Genomic DNA, 8,145 nt, shown 5'->3' with positions numbered 1-8,145 from the left:
TGGCTAGTGAAATATATGCCTGTCAAGTGTTGTGAGTAGCTGCAAAGTCATTAATGTGCAAATTTCTTGGAAGAAAAAATACTCTCTTTTGCACTGCAAAGTTGTCTGTTCAGCCTCTACAGTGGTTGGTAAATAAGTGGGGACAAAAGTCCAGAGTCTGAAGTGTTTCTGTTCTCACTCTGCAGGTACTGGCCTTGCCAAACATAGAGACATTGTATCTAGAGAAATATGCAGAAGACTTAATGGAACGTGTCACTTTTTAACCTGCCCTCCTGGAGGCCGTGCCATAACCCGATGTTCACCGGTAGTGCAAATTTGCTGTGTATGTATCGGCAACACTTTTGGAGAGAACAACTAGAGGCCATGTGAATGATTTATAGTCATTCAATAAAAGAAAACATTTCTTTAAGCATACCTTCCCTAAGTCAGATTGAGTCTTTTATTGCAATTTGGAAGAGGTGAAGAAACTGGGCTGGAGTATGTGTCTTGAAATGAAAGATACATCAGACCCCAAAGCCTTCCTTGTCCACAGGAAGGAGGGCCAGGATGTGAGCAATTTCCTTGTCATTTGGTTTTAGCACCAAAACCACAAGTAGGCAATGCTGAAGGTCCACTTGGATCAAGGCAGGTACTGAAGCAGTGGAGAGAAATTCAGGGCCTTCTGGGGCTTTACAGAAGCTGACCCCAAATTCCAGGGTCTGGGAAGACTTTTCAGTGAAAGGGTCCATCTGCAGTTAGAGCCAGAGCTCTGCCCTCTAACATCTTTCATGATCTAAAAGCATCCCCTTATGTCCCATGTTCAAGGACTCATGGTGGCTTCTGGGATAAGCTCTCCCCTCTGCCTCAATCACACAACCAAGCTGCATTGCGCACACACTCACCACGACCTAGCACAATCCTGTGTCAGTTTTGCCTCCCCATGGGGTCTGCAGACATGGCTGGCCCAATGAACCTCAAGAACTGAAAACATACATAAATAAGTAAATGTGGCTCAATTCAACTTCATGTTTTTCCCATTATTCATTACCCTAATGCACACTCCCACACAGAATTTCCAAGTTTGTTGGCATCATTTAGAAATGTATCCAGCTTTTTGTGGGGACAGTACACCTCCTCATGCCATTGTAGCTCCTTCTGTAGGGGTTTGCTGGAACTCAAAGCTGGCCACAAGTCCTGAGGAACCAGAGAGGCACCCTGCCTGGCTCCTACTTCAGGGGAAGCCACTTCAGCAATGTGGGGTCGATATCCTTAGATGGGAGGGAGAGAGCATGTTTCCCTTAGCTGGCAGGGCATTTCTGAAGGGACCCTGGCACCTAGCATCTGAACTGACTCAAGAAAGACTTAGACATGAACTATGTCTCTTCTGAGAAGACACCAGCATGATCCTGAAGAGCTGACTTGAAAGGGACTTGATTCCCTGTTCAGGGAGAATCCAGGGCTTGTTCCTGAACACTTAAGTGCACTGGATTCTCCAGTTTGCTAGAAAATCAATACATTTCTTTTTCCTTCTTTCCAAAATCTTGTCCCAATTATCTTATATGGCTTTGAGGGCAAGTGCCAGGATTCAGTCACCCCTTGAGATATTCAAATTGTTAGTTTTTTCAAAGAACTTAAAGTTCTACCTGCACTTATATGACCTTAATTCATTAGTACTTGAATTTCTGTCATTCTAACTTCCCTTCTATATGTTCCTAATTTGTCTGTTGTAAAACTGATAGCCACTGAAATTGCCAATGAAAAATCCAGACAAATTATAATACTTATATCTCCTTATTAGTAAGACAAAATAATACAAAACTGTCTCAAGGGCTGTTTGTAAATTATATGGAAGATTTGGGAAAGTGAGCTATGCATCTTTTTAAGTTTTTTTTATTGGTGCATTGTAGTCATACATCTTTTTTTCTTTTTCTTTTTCTTTTTTTTTGTGGTACTGGGGTTCCTGGAAGCCCTTCTACCTCCAGACTACACTCCCAGACCTATTTTTACATTTTTTTATTTGGAAACAGGGTCTCCTAAGCCAGCGCGTGCGGCTGGCTTCGAACCTGCGCGATCCTCCTGTCTCTGCCTCCCAAGCGCGGGGATTACAAGTGTGTGCCACCACGCCCAGCTGTAGTCATACATCTTAATGAGATTAAAGACTTGTGGAGACACACACACATGCACATATCCCTGCTGAACATTCTTCCCTGTCTAAAATTGAGCAAGGCTCATTTTAGTGGAATGTTGCATGGCAGACATTCCCAGGAATGGGGGCATGACATCTCCTTCTGGGGAAAAATATTAGGCATAGGTATTTGGGGATCTCTTGAAATTGGCCTTGTTATCAAAAAGGTGCTTGAGATTTATGTTATTAATGGCCCCAAATTATCTAAATTAATTCAAGATTTACCCCCCTGAAGCTTTGACATTAATGTATTTGCTACACTTGAAATTCCAAATGACCAACCTAACAAAAAATTCTATAAAGACTCATACAATTACAATCAAACAAGCCTTAAAGGCAACTGATCCTCCCCAGGAATTTCCTCAGCAGATATTAACAATAAAATCTAAAACATAACCAAGACAAGTTGTTCCCACTGTCATGAGTTCTGGGAATCAAAGGTGGGCTGTGCTAACTGCCTAGATACAGAGACCCTACTACTGTTCCCCCAGTAACCCCACCTGGTTGGTCGTACAGTGGGTATGTGAGCAGCAGCAGAATAGATGGGTGCCCAGGCCCAGCCTTGTGAAGTATAAAACTTTCATCTCTTCAGTGGTGCCTACTGATTAAAACACAAAAGCATATATCAATCAGATCACAATGCTTATTATAAAATATTGTTGTGCTTTTGCATTAGTAGTTAATAATAAACTTCTGATCTTTTTCATGTTTGCTTGTAAGAAGAAATGTTCCCAAAAGGAAAAGAAACTAGCCATCTGCCACCTTGTCTTGATGTATTAGTTCTTTGTATAGATACCACTGTATTAATTCTGAGAAAAATCATAAGACTAAAATGTAGCCAAAAAAGAAAGTATAAAATGCTTGCCAAAACCAAAAATAAAGAGAGAAGCTTCACCCTCCATTGAGTCTGCTGTGTGCTGTCTCTCTGCTGAATGACCACACCATTTGCAGACCCACACTCCTGCTAGGGCTGAAACCCTGCACATCTCCCAGTTAGAGCCTACCCAACCCCCACCTCATTTTCTCCCCATCCCTCCTTCCCATGCTTGGCTTAGTGAATGATCTTGATTTGAGGGTAAAGGAAATCGGGAGTACCATTTCCCCTAAGGAGAACCTGCCCTATTCCTGACTTCCCCTTATAGAACTGTCAGCATCTGTGTTTAGTTCTGAGTTCCGTGGGACACACACCACTGCTTAATGACTTCTTTTTTTTTTAATTAGTGCATTGTAGTCATATATCAATCACATTGGAGTACAAGACCTGAGAGGATATACAAGCACACCTCATCCAATCAGCCCTCATCCAGCCCCCATCCCATTCCCTCCCCCACCCTCGATCCCATGCTTGTTTGGTGATTAACTTTGATACATTTGTTTATGTACCTCCTGAGTTTTAAAGAGGCTCTGTCCTCCACTATTCCATACCCTCTGATTGGTCACATTAGCTGCTTCACTATAGGGCCCTTTCTATAGATCAACCTCTTCCTGTTGCCCCTTTCCTCCTAGTTATTGTTGATTAGGGGAAGCATCTGATTTATATTTTCTGCGATATTTCTCTGTGCATGCCACGTTGCAAGTACCGATCCCACTCTTGACGGCCCCAGTAGTGGCCTGGCTACCCGGGGACTGATCCAGACCTCGCTGGCTCAAGCAGTGGCCTTGCCTCATGGGAGGCCCTGATTCTGGTCTCGCTGGCCCGGTTACCAACCTAACCCCTCAGCTGGCTCCAATCTCGGCCTCAAAGGCCTCAGTAGTGGACTTGCCTCATGGCAGGCTCCGATGCCGGCCATTGGCCCCGGCACCGGCCTAACCCCTCGGCAGGCTCCGATCCCGGCCTCGCTGGCCCCAGCACCAGCCTAATCCCTCGGCAGGCTCCGATCCCAGCCTTGGAAGCCCCAGTAGCGGCCTTGCCTCCTGTCAGGCTCCGATGCTAGCCTTTGGCCCCAGCATCGGCCTAACCCTTCAGCAGGCTCTGATCCTGGCCTCGGAGGCCCCAGCACTGGCCTTGCCTCACGGTGAGCTCCGATCCCGGCCTTGCTGGCCCCAGCACCGGCCTAACGCCTCGGAAGTCTCCGATCCCGGCCTCAGAGGCCCCAGCTCCGGCCTTGCCTCATGGCAGGCTCCGATGATGGCCTCATTGGCCCCAGCCCTGCTCTAACCCCTCAGCAGGCTTCACTCCAGCCTCGGAGGCCTCAGTAGCAGCCTTGCCTCACGGAAGGCTCCGATGCTGGCTGCTGGTCCCAGCACCGCCTAACCCCTCGGCAGGCTCCAATCTTGGCCTCGGAGGCCCCAGCACCGGCCTTGCCTCACAGCAGGCTCCGATGCTGGCCGCTGGCCCCAGCATCAGCCTAACCCCTTGGCAGGCTCCGATCCCAGCCTCGGAGGCCCCAGTAGCGGCCTTGCCTCATGGCAGGCTCCAATGCCGGCCATTGACCCCAGCACCGGTCTAAGCCCTTGGCTGGCTCTTATCCTGGCCTTGGAGGCCTCAGTACTGGCCTTGCCTCACGGCAGGCTCTGATGCCAGCCTTGCTGGCCCCAGCACCAGCCTAACCCCTTGGCAGGCTCCGATCCTGACCTCGGAGGCCTCCGTAGCAGCCTTGCCTCACGAAAGGCTCCGATGCCTGCTGCAGGCCCCGGCACTGGCCTAACCCCTCGGTAGTCTCCGATCCCGGCCTCGAAGGCCCCAGCACTAGCCTTGCCTCACAGCAGGCTCCGATGATGGCCTCGTTAGCCCCAGCCCCGGTCTAACCCCTTTGCAGGATCCGATCCGTCCTCGGAGGCCTCAGCACCAGGTTGCCTCATGGCAGGCACTAATGCTGGCCATTGGCCCCAGCACCAGCCTAACCCCTCGGCAGGCTCCGATCCCAGCCTTGGAGGCCCCAGCACTGGCCTTGCCTCACTGCAGGCTCTGATGCTGGCTGCTGGTCGCTGGCCCTGGAATCGGCCTAACCCCTTGTCAGGCTCCGATCCCAGCCTCGGAGGCCCCAGTAGCAGCCTTGCCTCATGGCAGGCTCTGATGCTGGCCATTGGCCCTGGCACCAGCCTAACCCCTCGGTTGGCTCTTATCCTGGCCTCGGAGACCCCAGCACTGGCCCTGCCTCACAGCAGGCTCCGATGCTGGCCTCGCTGGCCCCAGCACCAGCCTAATTCCTCAGCAGGCTCCAATCCTGGCCTTGGAGGCCTCAGTAGCAGCCTTGCCTCACAAAAGGCTCCGATGCCGGCAGCTGGCCCCAGCACCGGCCTAACCCCTCGGCAGGCTCTTGTCCTGGCCTTGGAGGCCCCAGTATCGACCTTGCCTCATGGCAGGCTCCAGTGCCGGCCTTGCTGGCCCCAACACCGGCCTAACCCCTCAGCAGGCTCCAATCCCGGCCTCGGAGGCCTCAGTAGCAGCCTTGCCTCATAGCAGGCTCCGATGTCGGCCATTGGCCCCAGCACTGGCCTAACCCCTCGGCAGAATCTTATCTTGGCCTCGGAGACCCCAGCACCAGCCTTGCCTCACGGCAGGCTCTGATGCCAGCCTCGCTGGCCCCAGCACCGGCCTAACCCCTCAGCAGGCTCTTATCCTGGCCTTGGAGGCCCCAGTACCGGCCTTGCCTCATGGCAGGCTCTGGTGCCGGCCTTGCTGGCCCCAACACCAGCCTAACCCCTCAGCAGGTTCCAATCCCGGCCTCGGAGGCCTCAGTAGCAGCCTTGCCTCACAGCAGGCTCCAATGCCGGCCATTGGCCCCAGCACTGACCTAACCCCTAAGCAGGATCTTATCTCAGCCTCAGATGCCCCAGCACCAGCCTTGCCTCACGGCAGGCTCCAATGCCAGACTTGGAGGCCTCAGTAGTGGCCTTGCCTCACAGAAGGCTCTGATGCTGGCCGCTGGCCCCAGCACCAGCCTTACCCCTCAGCAGGCTCCAATCACTGTCTCTGGGGTTATTATTTCAAAGGTTCCAGGTGTAATGTATCAGGTTTCTGCCTCCCCTGAGTACTGGCCACTGCCATTAACACTGCCTCCACCATTTCAAATTCTTTCCAGGATCTTTTTCCACTCTGAATGTTGTCCAATGTTCCTAATCATGCGTGACGGTAGCATTCGACATTTGGTGTAATTTCTCCAAAAAAATAAGGTAAATAGGATCCGATTTCTGCTTCTCCTGAATAAAAGACTCCACCGCCATCATGGAGACTGCTTTCAACATCGCCTTTCTCCTTGGTCTCCGCTAAACTCTCTCCTTACAGGTGATATACAAGATTCTTAACAATATAGAGAAACAGCAGTCCTCCATCACATAGAATTTTTCCATAAGTTCCAGTGCATTTAGATAAGTTTTGTCTGCATCTCCAGTGTCCTGGCATCCACAACGGCTTTCTTAACTCCTCTACTTTTTTTTTTTAATAAGAGAAGATAGTATATGTGGTTTGAGGAGGTAGTGGGATCAGGCACTCAGTAGCACTGTGACCGGTCGGTTTCCCCATGTGTCCAGAGTACTCTGCACTACTCTGCCTGGGGCCCAGGGTCCTGCAACGTGGGCCCTGGCCAGCGTGCCCCACATGAGCCCCGCCTGGGACCCAGGGTACTGGGCCCGGTTTCTGACTTCTTTTTTTAAATTTATTATTTTTCACTTCTTCTTCACTGTCTAGTCCAGACGTACATCTTCCTAAGACATTTTTTTTTTGTAAGGGTCTTTGCAGATTAACATACTCTTACATTTCAGCTCTAATTTCTGAAATTTTTATTAGTCATAATTTTGAAAGAATATATGATCTTATTTTTACACTGGGGAAAGAATTCATTTCTTTATAGAAGATGAAATTAGAGAAACTTCTAGTTGACTCCAGGCTACTCATCTTCTGATCAACCCGCCATTTCCTTATTTATTTGTTGTCCGCAGGGTCCATCAGGGTGGGCGGCTCTGACCACGGGGCAGCTCACTGTTCTTGGATTTCCAGGTTTGCTGTGGCTCTATTTCCTCACTGCCTTTATCACTACTTTAAGCATTTCAGCAGCTATCACGAGGCGGCAACAGATTCTCATCACATTAAAGGAGTCAGGGTGGGAGCGACTTCTGTCCTCCATGATATGGGAGCAGCTTCCCTCCTCCATGATATGGGGGAAGCTTTTGTCATCCCTGTCACTGGCATGGCTTCCTGCTCCCATGATGAGAGGGGCTTCCAGCTCTGTGTTGCAGCAGAGGCTTCCCAGGAAGGGGCTTCCAGATGCATTGATGTGGCAGGGGCTTCCAGTAGGAGCAGCTTCCGGCCTCCATGATGCAAGAAGGACTTCTGGTCACAATCATGCATGACCAGCTTCTGGCCCCCCAGATGATCAAAATTACTTCCATCCTCCATGACATGGGAGCAACTTTCAGCCATGATTGAGGGGGAGCAGCTTCAGGCCTCCTTGAAGTGTAGGGATTTCATTCCTCTGTGATGTGCAGGGATTTCTGTCCTCAATGTCAGAGTACTTGGAATTTGGCTACTACGTTGGGCAGCACAGCTCTATGCTGAGAGAGAGAGCAATGAAGCCTTTTCCTCTCAGCCTGAAACACAGCCAGATTCCTTGCATTTACTCCAAGCTTTGAACCTTAGGATGCCTAATGATACACCTGAGCACACCCAGAGAACATAGGGCAGGATCAAGGAGGCCTCATTATGAGGCGCTGAGAAAAACTAGACTAAAGAATTCTAAAAAAATTAAAATGACTAAGAATGGTATTACCCTATGCCATAATGCTAAGACTTGACTGCAAAAAGCAGAGGATGATCCCTGAGATGGGACGTCCTGAGAGGATAATTACAGCCAGCATGAATACCATCTTGCCAGCGAGCAGGCACTGACTTTAGAATGGGCTGTGTGCTGGGGGGGTGATGGCCTATTGCACTGGTCTGCTCATTACAGAATACCACACTTCAGGGCCTTAAACAACAGCAGTCCACCTCCTCACAGCCCTGGAGGCTGGTGGTCTGCAGGCAGGGTGGCAGCAGTGTATTT

Source organism: Muscardinus avellanarius, assembly GCF_963383645.1.
Source record: "Muscardinus avellanarius genome assembly, chromosome: 14".
Classification (NCBI taxonomy): domain Eukaryota; kingdom Metazoa; phylum Chordata; class Mammalia; order Rodentia; family Gliridae; genus Muscardinus; species Muscardinus avellanarius.
The sequence above is the reverse complement of the archived record's forward strand: the minus strand, read 5'-3'. Positions refer to the sequence as shown.